Below are 20,965 nucleotides of genomic sequence, written 5' to 3' on the forward strand. Positions count from 1 at the left end.
CTATATTTATAGTGAATGGGAAAGACTGCAGGAAGTTAGATGAAAAGTGCCTCTTCTTAATGTTTTCCACAAATGATCCAGGGCCTGTGGCTTGTGTGATCTTTGTGTACAGACATTCTCAGGTTCTCCCTAACTGTTTCCTGCAGCTGACGTCACTGTCAGAGAAAATACTCTAATAGTTATTTGGATACCCTTGGCCCCTCTAGGGTGTTCACCTTAAGGTTTGCTCCACAGGCAATACCTCAAAGCTAAGGGAACAATAATCCTGTAATCAGTCTCAGGATGTGTCTTTGTAACCAGTCAGCCTCCTGTTGATTCCAAAGGCAATAGTCCACTGCTTGCCAATATTTGCTGCCACTGAGGTAAGGCTGTCCCTCCCAGAAATGAGAAATGACATGCAACAAAGTGCACTGTTCTAATGTGTGCTATTTGGTGAGCCTTGACATAGAGATAAAACTGAAACAATCACACATGAAATACACTTCTCTGTCACCAATATACAGGGTGGGGCCAAAGTTAAAGTTATCAGCACCCGAAACACAGAATTTATTCTTCTTTAAACATATTGAAAACATTACTTTTATCGATTCCTTTCAGGAGAAAGGAAGGGAGGGAGAGAGAGAAACATATATATGACCGAGATATGTTAATTTGCTGCAACCTGCATACCCCCTATTGTGGTCCAGGGAGGGCATGTGCTCTGACCTGGAGTGGATCTACTGAACTTTAAGTGTCAGGGAGGATGCCCAACCAATTGAGCAACACTGGTCAGGTCACATTATATTCCGGTATTATTATTACTAATTATTGTATTTTATTCCGTATCAATAGCTCTAACCCTGCTTTTGGCACACCCGATATTTACCTCCTCCCTTTTATAATCTTTCTTTCTGCCGTTCCCAGCTCTCCATGCACGCATTGATTTTACCTTCCATTACAACACATTAGTTCATATTTTTCATAATTTGAAAGGCACTAGAAGGTGTTTGCTCTTTAACAAATACTGGTTTCCTTCATACTATACTGTTATTTTGAGATTCAACACAAATGTTTATGTGAATAGGTGTTTTTTTTAGTAGTATTGTAGTCTTTGAATTACCACTTTATTTATTGATTTGTCTATAATTTTGGTTATTTCCAGATTAGGGGTATTATAAATAAATCTGGGAATATTTGCTTTCACTTCTTTATATAGACATGTTTTATTTATCAAACTGTTGTGTAGGTGAATGTTTTACATTGTAAGATATGTAGAACTGTTATCTAAAATGGCCATTCTCTTTATCTTCACGCCCTCCCTCAGTAATGAAAATTCCAGGATTTCTGCAATCCTGGCAGCACCTGTAATGGTTAATGTTTTTAAATACTAGCCCCATAAATGAGTATAGTATTAACTGACTTTCGTTTTTTATTCCATTTACCGGAGATGGTGAGCATTTTCCCATACATTTACTTACATTGTCTTTATCACATAGGTTAAAGTGTCTGCTCAGAATCTTTTACCAGTTTTTGAAATGAATTTATTATTCTAACCAGTAGGACAGTGCACAATTTAAGACATGTTTGAAGTTCACTCATTCCTCAGTGTCTCAAGTGACTTTGCTGTACAGAACCATAGGTTTTGAATATTGGAATGGAAATTTTTTTCTCCATTTTTATTCTGTGTACAATTTAAACCCACTTATACCACATACTTACAGGTTTAATCTGCATTGTTAACATTCTACAGCACTCTTTTTTAAGTCTATGCATTCAATCATACATTAAGTAAAGAGTTTAGATTTCTCATCTTAATTAATTACCCTATTGTAAATACTCTCATCATGGTTAGTATCAAACTGCCAAAATGATGGCACTGAATATGGACATGAAAATATATTTCAGTAGCAAATCATTATATTTTATTTCCAACATACTGATACAGTAGGTACAAATATGCTCAAGAACATTCATAATAAAATAATAAATAATAGGGAAGTGGCAAGTTTAAAACATTTTAAAATTTTGATTTAAGTATAATTGATTTAAAACATACAGTAAAAATATTTTTATTGCTTTCCGAGCGCGGGTTTCAGCCCAATCCCCCCAGACCAGGCCGATGGACCCCACCAGTCAGAGAGATCCGCTTGCTCTGCAGATGCCTAGAGGGACCACGGGAGGTTGGCTCCAGGGTGTGTCTGGCCCAACTGGCCCAGTCCCACCCCTCTGGTAACTTTAATTAATTTCCTTTCATTGTGCACGAATCCATGCACCAGGTCACTAGTGAATGTATAAAATTAGTGGAACAAAAAATGGATGTATTTCCCTCTCTCCCTCCCAAGTTTTCTCTCTCTCTAATCAATATCTTTATTTTGTGGGGTTTTTAAAATATATTTTTATTGATTTCAGAGAGGAAGGGAGAGGGAGAGAGAGATAGAAACATCAATGATAAGAGAGAATCACTTATGATCGGTCACCTCCTGCATGCCCCCCACTGGGAATTTGAGCCCACAACCTCGGCATGTTCCCTTGACCAGAATCGAACCCAGGACCCTTCTGTCCACAGGCAGACGCTCTATCCACTGAGCCAAACCAACTAGGGCTTGTGGGTTTTATTTTCCACTCATCCAATTGGTCGACACATGTTAACATCAGCAGAGACCAGATACCCAGTGATGAACCAGCAGCTCCCTGAGACTAAAACCTAAGGGGCTGTGAAAAGCTCTGGGCCTGGACATGGCCCTTGTGGTCTCTGCACCTTCCAACTGATGTTGACACTGGACTATTTTGGATTCAGGGGGATGCAAAGCTCAGATTCATCTCAGGTGTAAAGGTTGGAAGCAGCAGTGGTAGCTGGGCAGGCAAAGGCCCAGAGCAGTTGCAGGGAGAGTTGGTGCTGGGCCATTTGTTTGGCCCTGAGGCCTTCTCTAGTCCCCGTCCAGGCTGGTGGAGACTCTGTTCTTTGGGGCCATGGTTAGTGGGAAATGGAGCAAGCTCTGCTACATGGATTACCGGGTTGGGGTTGTGCATGACCTGGGATCAGCATGTGCTCCAAGAAAACTTGTGACCCAGGCAGGGACAACCTAGTGCACTGTAATGAAGTGCTCCAGCCATTGACCTGCACAGGGAGGGAGAGGAGCTGTCTCTGCAGAGGCTGATTCCCTATCTGCCCAGCAGGAGATGTTGCAGGCTGCTAAGCCAGGTGGTCCTGTCCTGCCTTACCAGTGTCTTCAAGTTTCACCACTAAAGGAGGTTCCAGATACCAATCTAGAAACATCCCTGATCTTTCTGTCATGGATAGACATCCACCCTGCTGCACTGAGACTGCTCTACTGCCTACACAGCCCACCCCTCTACACTCTCCTGGCTGTGCCTGGGATGTTCCACTGAAGGTGAGACATGCTCCTGAAGTGAGTTGATGGACCCTGAACTCTGGGCATAGTGTGCTACTGGGGTGTGTGGGTGAAGCAGCAGGGAGGTTGGGGTCTGGGACAGGGCTGGAGAGGAGCAGGGTCCTTGAGAGGGTGGGCTGAGGGAAGGGCTCTAGGAATGAGAATTGGAATCTGACTGGATGTAGAGGCAGCAGCCAAGGGCAGGCACAGCTGAGACCTGTAAGGACCAAGGGCATGGACACTGTTGACCCAACTGTCCAAGACTCCGGAGATACAGAGCCCCCTTCCCTTAGGAGCTGGAGTCCTAGTGGAGAACAGCCCACAGACAGTGAACAGGACAGCTGTGACAGGTGACAGGAGCTCAGGCACAAGGTGAAGCCAGTGGTGGTCAGTGGGGGCCTCCCTGAGACAATCTGGGAAGGGGTGGCAGAGTCCAGTTGGAAGGCCTGCTGGGAGCATGCCCCCCTCTCCCCATTTGGGAGATGAAGGGAGGTCACTGTGGCTGCTGTGGACACTGAAATTAGAAAGGGGGGTCCTGGCTGGCATGTGGACCCTGTGGCAGGACTTGACCTTCTCCTCAGGAGGCCTCACAGTTTGCCTCCAGGCCCAGGCTGCCTTCAGAAGGGCTGATGGGCAGCCCATTCTGAAAAATCATTGCCAGAGGGAAATTTACAGTCCTGAATGCACATACAGAATCCAGGGGCTTAAACATGTTTGCTTATTTATGAGTAAAAGTGCATCTGGAAGGAGCTTTAGTTTACTCACCACAAGGATAGTTCTCCAGAGGAAAATTACAAACAGAAATGTACAAAGAGACCGTGATGATGGTAAGCTTCCAAGAATTTCAAAAAATTGGATGGAGGACACAGTAAAGGGGCAGGATATGCAATAGAAGAAATACTATTTGAGATAATGAGGAGCCTTAGGCACTTACAATACATCTGTCTCAGGAAATCATCTTTCAAATCCCAACACCAGCCTCTATGTGATCTCCAGAGGATTCTCTGCTTTAAGAAAGACCACAAGTTGGCTGACTCAAGCCTCCTGTGTCACTGGCCATATTTATAGACATTAAAGCATGGGTTTCACTGGGGAAAGCACAGTTTCTAGTTCACCATGGGCTCTACTCTCGCTAGTGTCTAAAGTTATGTTGGAATCCCTTAGAAACAGCTTCTCCCATGGGAAAGTTAATTTTTATCACTCAAAGATTAACCTAAGTTAAAAAAAAATAAAGAGCCCTGGCCTGTTTGGCTCAGTGGATAGAGCCTCAGCCTGCGGACCAAAGGGTCCCAGGTTTGGTCCTGGTCCAGGGCATGTACCTTGGTTGCAGGCTCCTCGGGCCCTGGCCATGGTCAGAGGCAACCAATTGATGTGTTTCTCTCACATTGCTGTTTCTCTGTGTCTTTTCCTCTCTCTTTCACTCTCCCTAAAAATCAATAGAAAAAATATCCTTGGCTGAGGATTTAAAAAATAAATAAAGAGATGACTATAATCAGAAACCATCAGATTTTATGGCTTACATAAAAACAAGGTGGGGATCATGACTATGACACTAATAGTGTAGGGGTTTTTGGAAATCCGTGTTATTGAGTCTTTTAGCCTCTTACATGATAGAGACAGACTTCCACTGAGTTCAGGTGATTCTGATAACTGTTCTAGAGAGATAGTTTTAGATTTAACCATATGTGCTTGAAGCATCAACATCATAATTGTTTAATTCTCTCCCAGGGAATTATTTATTGGAGGGAGAGAGAGAGAGAGAAAGAGAGAGAGAGAGAGAGAGAAAGAAAAGAAAAGAAGCATCAATGTGAAAGGAAATATGGACCAGTTGCCTCCTCTATGCTTTCCAAATAAGGATCAAATTTGCAACCTACTTATGTGCCCTTACCAGGAAGCAGACAGGCCATAGTTTTATTTAGGGGGGGGGGTGCTTTGTGGAAGGATGCTCCAACCCACTGAACCATCTGAACAGGGCAGCACCTTAATTCTTAATGTTTCCTTTAAGAGAGTAAATTAGGCCCTAGCTGGTTTAAGTATAATGGATTTAAAACATACAGTAAAAATATTTTTATTCTTATGGAAAGAGAGTCAGCCTGTGGACAGAAGAGTCCCGGGTTTGATTCAGGTCAAGGGCACATGCCCAGTTGTGGGCTCAAACCCCAGTAGGGGGCGTGCAGGATGCAGCAGATCCATGATTCTCTCTGATCATTGATGTTTCTATCTCGCACTATCCCTTTATCTCTGAAATTAACAATATAGATATATCTATCTAATAAAGTGGGAATATGCAAATTGACCATCACACCCTCACAAAGATGGTGGCACCCACTGCCACAGATGGCGGCGCCCAGTTCCCTCAGCCCCGCTGGAGTCCCCCAGTCCTTTTAGTTCTGTTGGCAGCAAGCAGGCAAGCAGGGCCCACAGAGAGCAGACAGCAGGGCCTGCTTGCCCGTTGCCATAGTGGCAAGCAGGCAGGCCCCGCAGAAAGCAGAGAAACACGGGGTGCGGGCCTAAGCTGTCAGTAAGACATCCCCTGAGGACTCCTGGATTGGAGAGGGTGCAGATTGGGCTGAGAGATGCACCCCCCCCCCCGCACAAATTTTGTGCACCGGGCCTCTAGTATATATATATATATTTTGAAACAGAGAGAAAATTAGTATGACTCAGCATTTGTGGGGTCCCAAACTTTTTGTGCTTTGGAAGGCACATACTGGTAATAAGGGCAGAAAATCACTCTTTGTCCAATATTGGGTTATTTTGCATTGCTGACCAAGGCTTTGAAAGAAAGTCTGCAAGACTTTGTGGTTCTAATGTGCAGCCTGGTACCTCTGTCATTGATGAGTTCAATAGTCACCTAGAATAGGAGTCCTTTGTTGTGAACAATACGAATTATACTAGAGGCCCGGTACATGGATTCATGCACCGGTGGGGTCCCTCACCTGGCCTGCACCCTCTTGCAATTCAGGACCCCTCGGGGGATGTCTAACAGCTGGTTTCAGCCTGATCCCTGCAGGCCAGGACGAGGGAACCCACTGGTGCACAATTGGGGCTGGAGAGGGCTTGAGGATGTGTCCCGCCCATCTGGCCCAGTTCCAATTGGCCAGATCCCAGCAGTAAGCTAACCTACTGGTTGGTGTGTCTGCCCCCTGGTGGTCAGTGCGTGTCATAGCAACTAGTCCAATAGTCTAATGAACAGTCAGACACATAGCATATTAAGCTCTTACTAGGACTAGAGGCCTGGTGCACGAATTTGTGCATGGGTGGGGTCTGGCCAATCCCAATCAGGGATGAATGGGGGTAGCGCTGGCCAGGGGGAGGGGCCATGGAGGGTTGGCTGGCCAGCCCCACCCCCTGGTCGAACTCCCAGTCAAACTCACACTTGAAGGTAAAATTTGCATATTAGCCTTTTATTATATAGGATTATATTATTTTCCATACCAACAACTCTAAACCTACTTACAATACCCTATATTTACCTCCTGCCCCTTCATAATCTTACTTTCTGCCTTGCCCACCCCTCCATGCAGTCATTGATTTTCCTTCTTTTACAAGATTAGTTTATATTTTTAATAATATTATAAGCACAATAAGGTGTGTATTCTTTAACAAATATTAGTATCTTTCATGCTACACAGTTATTTTGAAATTCAATACTAATGCTTATATGAATAGTTAATTTTTTTTGAATAGTGTTGTGTTCTGTGAATAACCGCTTTGTCTATTGATCTGTCTATGGTTTTATTTACTTCCAGCTTTGGGGTTTTATAAATAAATTTGCTGGGAACACTACATTCAGTTCTTTATATAAATGTACTAGTAACCCGGAGCATGGATTCGTGCACATTGAAAGGCAATTAATTAGAAGGTGGCTGGCAGGACGGAACTGGGTGAGATGGGCCAGACATGCCCTGGAACCAACCTCTCGTGGTCCCTCCCCAGTTGGCACTGAGGCTTGAAGGACATCTGTGGATTGAGTGGGGTCCCTCCGGCAGGTGGGGTCCTTCGGTGTGGCCTGCAGGGATCGGGCCAAAACTGGCTCTCCGATATCCCTCGAGGGATTCTGGAGTGCAAGAGGGCACTCTGCAAACTTCCTGTCGTACAGGGTGTAGAACACAAATGCATGTATGCAGTAAACCAGATTCGGGGCTAACATGGTCCAGCAACAACATAACTCATGGCCAAAGGTGGAATCGCATGGCCCCGTGAGAAATCAGGCTCCCTCCTCTCTGGTTGTGGGGTATGTCACCTGAGAACCACTGCTACCAAGTCATTGCAGCTTGCCAGCTTCTGCATTGAGCATCTGCCCCCTGGTGGTCAGTGCATGTCATACCTTCCAGCCGGTCGCATGGTCAGATGGTCAGTCTCTTACCCTTTTATATATATAGATGTTTTCCTTACCTAACTGTTGCAGTATAGGTGAGTGTTGTACTTTTTAAGATATGCAGAACTGTGATCTCAAATGGTCATTCCCTTTGCCTTCTGAGCCACCCACAATAATGACAATTCTAGTTTTTCTTCATCCCTGTGACCACATATGATGTTTAATTTTTTTAAATTGTTGGCCCAAAAATCAGTAGTATTAACTTGTTTTGTTTTAAATCAATTTCTCTAAGAAATTTTTATGGTGAGCATTTCTTTATGTATTTATAGACCCTGTCTTTATATTTTTTGTTGAAAAGTCTGGTCAGAAACTTCTGCCAATTTTAAAAGAAATTTATGATTTAATCAATAGGAAGACAGTTCAGCATCTAAGACATCTGTTTTCACTCCACTCATTTCTCAAGGACTCAACAGATTTATTTGCCATTTGGAACTATATGTTTTGAATACTGGAAGGAAAATTGTTTTTCTCAAATTGTATTCTACATACAATTTAAAGCCCAATTGCATGATACACTTATAAGATTAACTTACATTGCTAACATTCTCCACCTTTCATTTTAAGTTAAAGCATTCAATAGTATATTAAGTGATGTTAAAGTTTATAGTATTTGTCAATTTTCCAGATGTAAATACTATCATCATTGTCAGCTTCAAACTTCCAAAGTCATAGCACTGAACATGGGCCTGCTAAGATATTTCAGTAGCAAATCATCATATTTTATTTCCAACTTACTGATACAGTAGGTATTAAACATGCTCAAGAACATTCAAAATAAAACTAGTGGACCGCCCTAACCGGTTTGGCTCAGTGGATAGAGCATCAGCCTGCAGACTGAGGGGTCCCAGGTTTGACTCTGGTCAAGGGCAGGTGCCTTGGTTGCAGGCACATCCCCAGTAGGGGACGTGCAGGAGGCAGCTGATCGATGTTTCTCTCATCGATGTTTCTAACTCTCTATCCTTCTCCCTTCCTCTCCGTAAAAAATCAATAAAATATATCTAAAAAAACAAACAAACAAAAAACTAGTGGACCAATGCACAAAATTCGTGTAAGAGTAGGCCTTCCTTCCCCCAGTTGTTGGCACTGGCTTCCCTCCAGCACCTGAGACCTGGGCTTCCCTCCAGCTTCTGGCACACGGGACATAGGCTTCCCTCTGGCTGCTGGCACCCAGGATCTGGGCTTCCCTCACAGAGGGAGGCCCCGCCCACCTGCCACAGCCCAAAGGTCAGTGACCTGGGCCTCCCTCTGCGTGGTGATCGTGGGGCGATGGCCTGGCCCCTTGACCAATCACACCACACCCACCTTGGCTGGCCTGGCACCAGGGGGTGTCATAGCATGGTCCCGGATGGTCGTCCTGATGGTGGTTCCGCTGTTCAGCCATTAGGTCAATTTGCATATTATGCTTTTATTATATAGGACTAGAGGCCCGGTGCACAAAAATTTGTGCACTGCCGGGGGGGGGGTGTCCCTCAGCCCCACTTGTGCCCTCTCACAGTCTGGGACCCCTCGGGAGATAACCACCTGCTGGCTTAGGCCCACTCCCTGGGTGGCAGATGGCAGGCCCGATCCCACGGTGCCTGCCCCGCCTCCCCAGGTTGCGCACACAGCAGGGCCGATCGGGCGTTGGGGCACCACCTCGGGTCAGGTTGCACACAGGACGCCCAGGCGGGCTGGCCGATCGCTGCTGACCTGCCCGGCCACCCCGGGTCCGGTCGCACACAGGATGCCCAGATAGAGGCTGGGCGGGCTGGCCAATCACTGCTGCACCACCCGGCTTCCCCGGGTCAGGTCGCACAGGGACGCCCACCATACTGGGTCACAGATAGCAGGCCTGGATGGCGGCAGGACAGGCAGGATGGTGCTGTCCCGCCCCACCGCCCCAGGTCACAAATAGCAGGCCCAGATGGTGGCGGGGCGGGCGGGATGGCACTGTCCAGACTGCCAGCAGTATGCAAATTAGCCTCCATCTTTGTTGGTGGTTAATTTGCATATCACGCTGATTAGCCCATGGGAGGCATAGCGAAGGTATGGTCAATTACCATGTTTGTCTATTATTAGATAGGATAGTAAAATAATTGGGAAGTGGCAAGTTTTAGTCATTTTTTAAAACTTTGATTTAAGTATAATTGATTTAAAATATACATTCAAAAATATATATTTTTATTGATTTCAGAGAGGAAGGGAGGAGAGAGCAATAGAAATATCAATGATGAGAGAGAATCACTGATAGGCTGCCTCCTGCATGCCTCACAACAGGGATCCAGCCTACCACCTGAGCATGTGTCCTGACTTGGAATCCAACAATGACCTCAGATTTCATAGGTCAATGCTCAACCATTGAACCACACTGGTTGGGCTCTCCTAAGCTTTTAAGGCATCCTGCTCAATCTGCAACCAGGGCTGCAATGAGCAGTGATAACCTATCCTAGACTAATCTCCTGAACCTACGCTCAAGGCCTCCTTTTCTCTGATTCTCCAGAGCTTATGGCAGCTCCTCTTTGGCTTGTTTATTTCCCACAATGTTTCGAGGAGCCAAAGGAGCCCTGCCTAGCTTCTCTTCTGTTCCTTGTTCTAAGCCTTAGTTTTTTTTTTTCATTATTCCCAGCTTTAATAAATGTTCCCTCAAAATCTTCTGAACTCATGTTGTAAAATCTTTTCTGCATGAATTCAAGAACTCAAACAGTACAGGCCAAGTTGAGGCATACCTGCTCCAGGCTGGTTCCTGTTCCCTAAAAGTTATGCCTGGGACATTCTCTATAAAGACAAAGCAAGGCATGATTTTGCTCACAAGAGTTGGAAGAAAACGTGGTGGCCCTCAATCACTTTGTTGTTGTTGAGTCAAATCAATCTTAACACTGTTCAATTTAAAAATGTCTTTATTGATTATTTTGAGAGAAAGGGAGAGGAAGAAGCATCAATGATGAGAGAGAATCATTGGCCAGCAGCCTCCTGCATTCTCCCTACTGGGATGGAGTCCCCACCCTAGGCATGTGCCTTGACCTGGAATCGAACCAGAGATATCTTGGTTCATGGGTACACGCCCAACCACAAAGCCACGCTGGTTGTGCACACTATTCTTTTTTATTATTGACTCTATTACAGATGTTCCCAGTTTCCCCCCATACTCCTGCCCCATTTTCTCCCTCTACCCTTCCCCCACTGCTTCTAGTCCCTCACCACATTACTGTGTATGTCCATAGCCTATGCATATATGCATATACTATTTTAAAAATATTTTTATTGGTTTTAGAGGGTGGAAAGAGAGGGAGAGATTAAAACATCAATGATGATAGAAAATCACTGATTAGCTGCCTCCTGCACCTCCCCACCCCCACTCTGGAATTTAAGCCTGCAACCCATGTATGTGCCCTGACCTGGAAAAGAACCAGTATCACATGACCTCATAATTTGTGGAATGTAATGAATAGCATAAATTGATGAACAAAAATAGATTCATAGACATAGAAGCATCAAACAGACCATCAAACTTCAGAGAGAAGGTGGGGGTGGGGGCAGTAAGAGATCAACCAAAGGACTTGTATGCAAGCATATAAGCTTAACCAATAGACACAGACAGTAGGGGGTTGAATGCATGTGCTGGGGGTAGGGTTGCAGGGGAGAGGTCACTGAAAAAAAAAGTAGGCCTGTAATAATATATGTAATACTTTAAACAATAAGGAAATAAAAATAAATAAGTAAATACCAAAAAAAAGAAGAACCATACCTCCTGGTTCATTGGTCGAGGCTCAACCATTGAGCAACACCAGTTGGGCTACATTATTTTAAAATTTTAAAAAATACATGTATTTTTTTCTTTTTCTTTTTTCTTTTTATTTTTTTTGATTAATTAAATTTTTATTGTCCAGATTATTACATTTGTTCCTCTTTTTCCCCCCCATAGCTCCCCTCCACCAAGGTCCCACCCCACCCTCTGCCCTCACCCCACCCCACTGTCCTCATCCATAGGTGCACGATTTTTGTCCAGTCTCTTCCCGCATCTCCCCACAACCCTTTCCCTCCAAGAATAGTCAGTCCACTCCCTTTCTATGCCCCTGATTCTATTATAATCACCAGTTTATTGTTCATCAGATTATCTATTCACTTGATTTTTAGATTCACTTGTTGATAGATGTGTATTTGTTGTTCATAATTTGTATCTTTACCCTTTTCTTCTTCTTCCTCTTTTTAAAAGATACCTTTCAGCATTTAATATAATACTGGTTTGGTGGTGATGAACTCCTTTAGCTTTTCCTTATCTGTGAAGCTCTTTATCTGGCCTTCACTTCTGAATGATAGCTCTGCTGGATAAAGTAATCTTGGTTGGAGGTTCTTGGCATTCATCACTTTGAATATTTCTTGCCACTCCCTTCTGGCCTGCAAAGTTTCTGTTGAGAAATCAGCTGACAGTTGTATGGGTATTCCCTTGTAGGTAACTGACTGTCTTTCTCTTGCTGCTTTTAGGATTCTCTCTTTGTCTTTTGCTCTTGGCATTTTATTTATGATGTGTCTTGGTGTGGTCCTCTTTGGATTCCTATTGTTTGGGGTTCTCTGCACTTCCTGGACTTGTAAGTCTATTTCTTTCACCAGGTAAAGGAAGTTTTCTGTCATGATTTCTTCAAATAGGTTTTCAATATCTTGCTCTCTCTCTTCTTCTGGCACCCCTATAATTCGGATGTTGGTACACTTGAAGCTGTCCCAGAGGCTCCTTACACTATCTTTGTATTTTTGGATTCTGTTTTCATTTTGCTTTTCCAGTTGGGTGTTTTTTGCTTCTTTGTATTTCAAATCGTTGACTTGATTCTTGCGATTCTCTAGTCTGCTATTGGAACTCTGCATAATATCCTTTATTTCAGTCAGTGTATGCTTAATTTCTAGTTGGTCCTTTTTAATAACCTCAAGGGTCTCACTAGATTTCTTGAGGGTCTCACTACATTTATCGGCGGTCGCACCAGACTTTTTGATGGTCTTACTAAATTTATCAGCGGTTTCTAGAAAGTTCTTGAAAAACCTTAATAGTGTGGTTTTGAACTCTATATCCAGTAGTTTGCTTTCCTCCATTTCTGTCATTTGTGTCCTGTTTCTTTGTCTCCGCATTTTTTATGCTTCCCTGTGTTGGTAGAGTGGCTTTGTGTGCTAGGTGTCCTATAGGGCCCAGTGGCTCAGCCTCCCCAGTTACCTGAGATGGACACTCTTGGTGCACCCACTTTGTGAGCTTTGTGCACAGTCTTGTTGTAGTTAAGCCTTGATTGTTGTAGGTATCACTGGGAGGAATTGACCTCCAGGTCAATTGGCTGTGAGAATCAGCTGTGTCTACAGTGGGAGAACTTCTGTGCTGAAGACACTCTTATGGGGCAAGACTTGCTTCAGTGGGGCTTTTGGTGCTCACTGAGTCTGCCCCCTGAGTGTGTCCCTTATGGATCTGAGAAGTTGTAATCTGGATGGTCCTACTCTGACCACTGGGTACACTGGCTCTTGGATCTAAGGAGGTGCTAATTTAGCCTCTGCCTGAGGCTACCCAGCAGGAGCTATGAAGAGATCTGCAGATTCCTCTTCCTTGTTTGGGGTTTGGAGATGCCCAAATGAGGCCCAGCTGTGAAGCAATGAAAGCTGCTCTGGGGCCTTGGGCCTTCTCTTGGAAGTTCTGGGTCTGTCTGGCCCAGCTGCAGTTTGTTAGGTAATTTTCAGATTGCAAAGGGCCAGGGCATTCATATGCAAAAGGCTTTGCTGCAGCTTGGGTGGGGCGGGGTCTCGGGATCAACAGGGCTAAGCAAGCAGCTATGGCTTATCCTCAGCCCTGCCCTAAGGGGCCCTGCATCTCAGTGTCTCGGTAATTGCTGCAAGCACCTTTGAGAGAAAGCTGCCCTTGAGTTCCGAGTTCTGTCCGCTGCCAGACCGTCCAGTCTCTCCCCGCACAAGTCCGGGTCCCCAGAGTCTTCCGGAACCGGAGTTCAGAGCAGTCAGGGGCTTATGACTCCCTCCCGATTCAAAAAGTCAGCCGAGTCCTCAGTTGCCAGCCCTTGCCTCATGCGCCTCTGTACCTCTGCACTCCACCTCCGCAGCTCCTCTGAGTCTCAGTGTGCTTTTCTCTTTCCTTCTAGTTGTAGAATTTCCACTCAGCCAGCCTTCCTGTAGTTCTGGATGATGTCCATTTTGTCTTTTAGTTGTATTTTTGAATTTGTTGTGGGAGGCAGCAATTTCCGGTGTTTACCTATGCCGCCATCTTGGTTTCTTCTAATACATGTATTTTTTATTGTTGATAGTATTATCAATGTCTCCCATTTTCCCCCCAGGGTATATATTCTTTGGTGGATCTCTTTGCATTCTTTTCCACCCTCTTCACCTTGGAGGTGTCAGTCTGTTCCAGTTAGCCAGGCGTTTGATCTCATCTTGTCCCTCCCCAGGCGTCACTTGCTGTGCTACAACACTTTTTTTTTTTTTGGTGCTACAACACTTTTATTCACCAAGTCATTGGCTGGGATGCTAGTATTCACCTGGGCAGTGCAGTGGAGAAAACTACATTACCCAGAAGGAAATGCGCTCAAGTGGGCGGAGCTAAAGGGCATTTGATGTTTGTGCAGCCAGTTAGGGCGGGACTTCCTGCTTCCTCCTAGTAGTCATTTTAACATCTTAGGTCTTTGTTCACAGATTCACAGGCTTCAGGGCACTGGTTGTGAGGAGGAGGAGTCCTGGGAGGCAGCGCGCCTGCTGTGCGGGGTGTGTCTGAGGCTCCTTGAGCCCAACAGCCCGAGATTGGGGTCCCCGTGCCTCCCGGACTCCTCTCTGCTCACAGCGTCCCCGCAGCCCGACCCCAGTTCACCCTCCAGCCTTGGGGACCTGCCTCTCAGGTCCCGCCGCCCAGGTCCCAGCGCTCAGAATGGTGAGTCCCTCGTGGGTGACACATGGCTGATGGGGGAAGAGGGTGAAAGGCTGCAGTGCCGCCTTGTAAGGACGTGATGGTGCGACTGAGCAGGGAGGATTCGGAAACCCGAGCTGTTTTGGGTCTAAAGGCAACAAAGCGATGAGGTGAGGTTTTGCAGGAGGAGTTTTACTTTCATTCTCAGAACGCTGGGGCCATAGATATTAGGTTCGCGAAAGGAGGAACACACGGGGCCAAAAAGGAAGAAGAATTATGGATTTATTAGGCCACCTGGAAGGCTCGAAAACGGTCCTGTTGAGGGACTTGGGAGGCAGAAGCTGGTCCCGAGGCTGCCACAGCGTCGCTTGTCTGCTTTTGCTGCTTTTCTGGGCCTGGAGCTGAAATGCAACTGAGACCTAGATGTGATCTTTAGGGAGGAAAAGGTCAGGGGTCTTAGTTACCTGACTAGTTATTTGCTAGGGGAGGGGAGGTTACCCTGGGGGCGAGGTTCTTGTTTTCCCAGTTTTTACCATTGCTAGCATCTGGAGCTTTCTTGTAGGTCCTGAGACAGGATTTCCAAATAGGATACAGCAGTGCTGAGGTCCCCTATATGATGCAAAGGGTCATTAGGAGAGGGATTATCTGAACTGCCCTTTTGTGTCGGATATGGTCGGTAAAGACTGATTTTGGGGGCTACATCTACATTGGGTGAGCAATAGATGAGGGTAAGGCGGAGTCTGGTGGCTGTAATAGGGGACTCCAGCTCACGTGATGGAGATGTTCCCGGGATGGGATTTAATCTGGAAAGGTGGAACCATGGGGTTTGCTCTGATAGTTTAGCTGCAGTGGGGTGGTTAGGAGTACCTGCTAAGGGCCTTGCCATTGGGGCTGTAAATTATTTGATGGGTGGATTTCCTTTAGGAGGACACAGTCCCCTGGCTGTAGAGGAGTAGGAAGATGTCTCCCATAGAAGGTGGAGGCAGGACTTGATCAGCATGTTCTCTCAGTTATTGTTGGACAAGATTTTTAAATGGGGACATAGTCTCTGAGAGGGGTCTCCGTAGAAGGGAAGTTTCCTAATAAGAAGGATCTTCCATACATGAGTTCAAAGGGACTAAGAAAGGAGTGTGCATGGGGGAGGGGGATTGCCCTGATGTGCATAAAGGCTAGAGGTAGGAGAGGAGTTTAAGGATCTTTAGTTTCGAGAGTTAATTTAGTTAGGTAGGACTTCATTAAGGAATTTGCCTTTTCTACCTAGCCTGAAGATTGGGGCTGGGGGGGGGGGGGTGTATATTCCATAGGATGTTCAGAGTGGAGGAGACCTGTTGAGTTATTTGAGATATGAAAGCAGGTCCATTGTCTCATTGTAATGAAGTGGGTGGGCCGAATATTGGAATGATATGCTGAATGGGAGCTTGTGTGACCTTGAGGACTTTTCAGATGCAGTGGGGAATGCTTCTACCCAGCCTGAGAAGGTATCCATGAGGGTTAAGAGCCATATAAATATATATATATATTTCCCAAAATTCACGCAAGAAGTAATTTTGATAGAAAACACAGGTTTATAATTAAAAATTGTAAATTTTTTTTATATATATTTTATTGATTTTTTACAGAGAGGAAGGGAGAGGGATAGAGAGCCAGAAACATTGATGAGAGAGAAACATCGATCAGCTGCCTCCTGCACACCCCCCACTGGGGATGCGCCCGCAACCAGGTTACATGCCCTTGACTGGAATCGAACCTGGGACCCTTGAGTCCGCAGGCTGACGTTCTATCCGCTGAGCCAAACCGGTTAGGGCTAAAAATTGTAAATTTTTTTTTGTTGTTGTTGTAAATTTTTTATTGATTCATAAAGTATACAGTACAGGGTTATGTATGGAATAGCACGTCGGGTCAATGGCTTCCACGGCTTTGCTGGCACATACGAAAGCTGTGGTCTACATTCATCTTCATTGTCCCTGCTCCTGGGCCATAATTGGTACTTGGTAATGCTTATCAAATTGAAGGGATTGAAATCAAAGGGCAACAGGTATTAGAATCTGATTCAATAAACCAAGTAAAATTAGGCTTTTATTTTTTGTTGTTGCTGTTGTTAATGCTCACGCAAAATTTAAATCTTGTGTGAATTTTGCGACACCCTTTACATATACATGTGTGTGTGTGTGTGTGTGTGTGTGTGTGTGTGTGTGTATTAGTGGCCTGGTGGACAAAATCTGTGCACGGGATGGGGAGGGGTGTCCCTCAGCCCGGCCTGCACCCTCTCAATTTGGGACCCCTCAAAGGATGTCCTACTGCCGGTTTACAGGGATCGGGCCTAAACCAGCAGTCAGACATCCCTCTCACAATCCGGGACTGCTGGCTCCTAACCACTCACCTGCCTGCCTGCCAGCCTGCTCGCCCCCAACTGCCCCCCTGCTAGTCTGCTCACCCCCACCTTCCCTCGCCCCTGGACTGCTTCCCCCCAACTGCCTCCCTGCTGTCCTGATCACCTCCAACTGACCCCCACTGATGGCCTGCTTGCCCCCAACTGGCCCCCACTGATGGCCTGCTTGCCCCCAACTGGCCCCCCTGCTGGTCTACTTACCCCAATGGCCCCACCCTCCACCAGGCTGATCACCCACAACTGCCCTCCCCCTCTTGGCCTCTAACCGCCTCTACCTTAGCCCCGCCACCATGGCTTTGTCCAGAAGGACGTCTGGAAGGTCTCCTGGAAGGTCTCCCAGTCTACTTAGCATATTACCCTTTTATTAGTATAGATAGAGGCCTGGTGCATGGGTGGGGGCCAGCTGATTTGCCCTGAAGGGTGTCCAGAATTGGGGTGGGGGTCCTGCTGGGGTGCCTGGCCAGCTTGGATGAGGGGCTGAGGGCCATTTTCAGGCTGGCCACACCCCCTTCAGGCTGGAGGTCCCCACTGGGGTGCCTGGCCAGCCTGGGTGAGGGGCTGATGGCTGTTTGCAGGCTGGCCAAGCCCCCCAGCGGGGAGCCTCCCCCCATGTGGGTGTGGCCAGCCTGGGTGAGGGCTTCGGGCCATTTTCAGGCTGGCTATGTCCCCTGAGGACCCAAGCTCCCAGCCTCTCCTTTCTTTCTTTTTTCTTTTTTTTAAAGTGCCTCCTTGGGCAGAGGCCAGGGCAGGCTGGAAGCAGGTATCTGGGATTTATTTATCTTCTATAATTGAAACTTTGTAGCCTTGAGCGGAGCCCAGGGTCAGCTAAGGTAGGTGGGAAGCTTGGCTTCCTCCATCGCCGGGGGCAACCCATGCCTCCTGCTCGCTCCAGCTCCGTGGCCGCCATCTTAGTTGAGTTAATTTGCATACTTGCTCCTGGTTGACTGGTGGGTGTGGCTTGTGGGTGTAGCAGAGTGGTGGAGTGATGGTTAATTTGCATGTTTCTCTTTTATTAGTGTAGAGATATATTTAAAATATATCTAAAATATATTTTAAATAGGAAACATGTGAGTGAAGTCAATTTGTCAGTCTTGTCCAATGATTTGGCCCTTGCCTGATGGGTGGGCAAAGAAGGAGGTCTAATCTAACCTGGCCTTGGGGAGATACTGAGTGACAAGTAGAACAGGTTCTGGAGATATCTTGCAGTAGGAAGGCTAGGCTAGGACATGTGATGAGGGGTTTTAGGAGTTGTAAATGTATCCTATATGTAGGGAATTATGAATAGCCCGTAAGATATCATGGGCCTGTCCCTGGGGAAGGATATATTTTCCCTGAAATTTTAACCATGGATCTTCCTGCATAGCCCCAAGAGCTAGTAGGGACTGAAGTTCCTCTGGGGTATATTTGGGTGTTATATGGGGTGTAGCTAAGAGTTGGGGAGACGGAGGCTTCCTCTGAGCTGCTGCTTGGCCTCCTGGTCTACTTTGTTATTTCCTTTTATTGTGGGATCATTCCTGACTCAGTGCCTTTTGCAGTGTATGACTTTTAAGAAGACTAGAATGGGGGAGAGGTTCCTAAATACCAAGCAGGAAGACCTGTTGAGGCTTTCAATGATAGTGTCAAGGACTGGGAGTGAGCAGTGGAAATGAAGAAAGTCTAGGCTCTGCCCTGACTGGTTTGGCTCAGTGGATAGAGCATTGGCCTGCAGACTGAAGGGTCCCTTAATTCCAGTCAAGGGCATATCATATACCTTGGTTGCGGGCACATCCCCAGTAGGGCGTGTGCAGGAAGCAGCAGATGGTGTTTCTAACTCTCTATCCCTCTCTCTCCCTCTCTATAAAAAAAAAAATCAATAAAATATATTTTAAAAAAATAAAGCCTAGATTCAAATATAAGGACTTAAGCCACAGGAGAGCCTGGGTGGGCCTACTTTAGCTTATAGGAGAGAAGGGGTCCCTTTGGACGTCAGGGGTGATCAGGTCCTGACTCACTGGACAACACAAACCTTCTACCCATTCACAAATAACACATTTTAAACACACTCTTACTTTCAAGAAAATATACATTCAACAAAGTACAAGAGACCTTCTGTAATAAAAAACTAAGAGCAAGTCAATTAAAATGTGTCAAGCAGTTGATGTTTCAGTATTTCATGCTATTTTAAAATATTTAGTATTTATCATTTAACCAAACAATGCTCTAAAGCCTTTAAGTTACCAAAGACTTTGGAAAATTATGTGTAGGCACATGAGGCTGGAGAAAAGGCAGGGGATGGAGGGAGCACGCCCTGCAGCCTGTTCCCAGGCTTTCAGCTGCTTGGATTTGAAACTGCCACATTTTGCCCTAATCAATTTGGCTGAGTGGATATAGCTTTGGCCTGCGGACAGAATGGTCCCCGGTTTTATTCCAGCCAAGGACAAATGCCCGGGTTGCAGGCTCGATTCCCAGTAGGGGATGTGCCGGAGACAGATGATCAATGATTGTCTCTCATCATTGATGTTTCTATCTCTCTTCCTCTCCCTTCCTCTCTGAAATCAATAACGAAATATGTGTGTGTGTGTGTTTAATTTAAGAACTCTTAAAGAAAAAAAAATGCCACATTTTTCCTTAGAGATAACATGTAAGGTTTGGGTTATAATGAGTTCAGTTTCTGATAGTAGCTGGACTGTGAAGTAGGGTTCCTAGTTTTGCAGTAAAGCAAGTTGTTCTTTGGGAATGGTGGGGTGGGGTGGATGAAAAGGCACTGAGGTGAGAGCAGTTTTCAGAGCATTAAAGGGATGAGAATGCTGGCCTTGGGATCTAAAGGATCAGTCAGGGGGTCTCTTCACCACATTATGTCATAGAGGAGTTTTGTGAGAAGACTGAAATTGGCAACTCAGAGGTGAGAATACCCAGCAAGTCTGTGAAAGGAGAATATTTCTTGTTCAGAGGAAGGAACAGTCATGGAGGAGATAAGGCATTTACAATCTAAGGAATGTCATGGCTTTGTGGGCTGAGAGGGAAACTGAGGTAGGTTGACTGTCATTTGGGACAACTGGGTTTTATGAGGGGATGCGCTGTAGCCCTGGTTGGGCACCGAGGTAGAATGAGAAAAGAGTTGATGGGGGTATTTAGTAAGATGCAGTGTAGAGGTGAGGTGGCTAATGGCTGTGAGACTAATCCGTCAGTCCCCATAATAGAGACTGAGGAGGAGCCAGGGTCCCCAGAAATTCCGGGAAGGCAGAATAAGTGGCCCCATTGTCAATTAAAATGGAGATGGGCTTACCTGCCACCACATCATTACCCGAGACTCTGTCCTGGTGATGTAAGTCCATGGAGCCCTGTTAGGGCCTGGGCAGCTTCAGCCTTTGGCGGCCAGTCCAGAGGAGGTATGGGAGATCCAAAGTGGATCCAGAGGGTGGCCTTGCTGGGCTGGCTGATGTCCGACCTGGAGGGGCCAGATTGCAGTCTGATTTCCACTGGCTTTCCCTTCCACACTGTGGGCAGGGCCCAGGCGGGGGTCTCAGGTTTGAGCAGGACTTGGTCCAGTGTCCTTCCTTGTTGCATTTGAAGCATGGGCCTAGAAGAGGCTTACCCCCTGACTTACCCTCAGTTGGAGGACCAGCACTTCATTTGGGGTTCGTGAGAGTGGTGGCTAGGAGCTAAAAGGCCTTCATCTGGACCTTGCTCAGCCTTGGCCTGATCTCACCTTGTTTTTTGGATTTGGGTCTCCTTGTCTCTATTATTAAAGACCTTAATGATCAGGTTAGTGAGGTCTTTTGAGAGGTTTGTGACCTTTGTCTATTTTTTGAAGGCTATGGTGTATGTCCGGGGCTGATCTTATCTAATAAAAGAGTGATATGCAAATTGACCATCACTCCAACACACAAGATGGCTGCCCACATGTGGACACAAGAAGACCTGCAGGGGAGGGCAGTTGTGGGAAATCAGGCCAGCAGGAAAGGGCAGTTGGGGGTGACCAGCCTGCAGGG

At 46.0% G+C, this 20,965-nt stretch overlaps 1 protein-coding gene across 1 annotated transcript in view; it reads left to right on the forward strand.

The window, feature by feature from the left end:
* Positions 1 to 3,277: 3,277 nt before the first annotated feature.
* The window catches only part of LOC111823553 (zinc finger protein 501-like), a 51,910-nt gene continuing 34,222 nt past the window's right edge, over positions 3,278 to 20,965 (forward strand). The window contains exon 1 of the mRNA XM_023745496.1: positions 3,278 to 3,371. The gene's annotated coding sequence lies outside the window, so the exon portion shown is untranslated. The remainder of the gene's footprint in view (positions 3,372 to 20,965) is intronic.

The sequence above is a fragment of the Myotis lucifugus genome, unplaced genomic scaffold (assembly GCF_000147115.1).
Source record: "Myotis lucifugus unplaced genomic scaffold, Myoluc2.0 scaffold_550, whole genome shotgun sequence".
NCBI lineage: Eukaryota > Metazoa > Chordata > Mammalia > Chiroptera > Vespertilionidae > Myotis > Myotis lucifugus.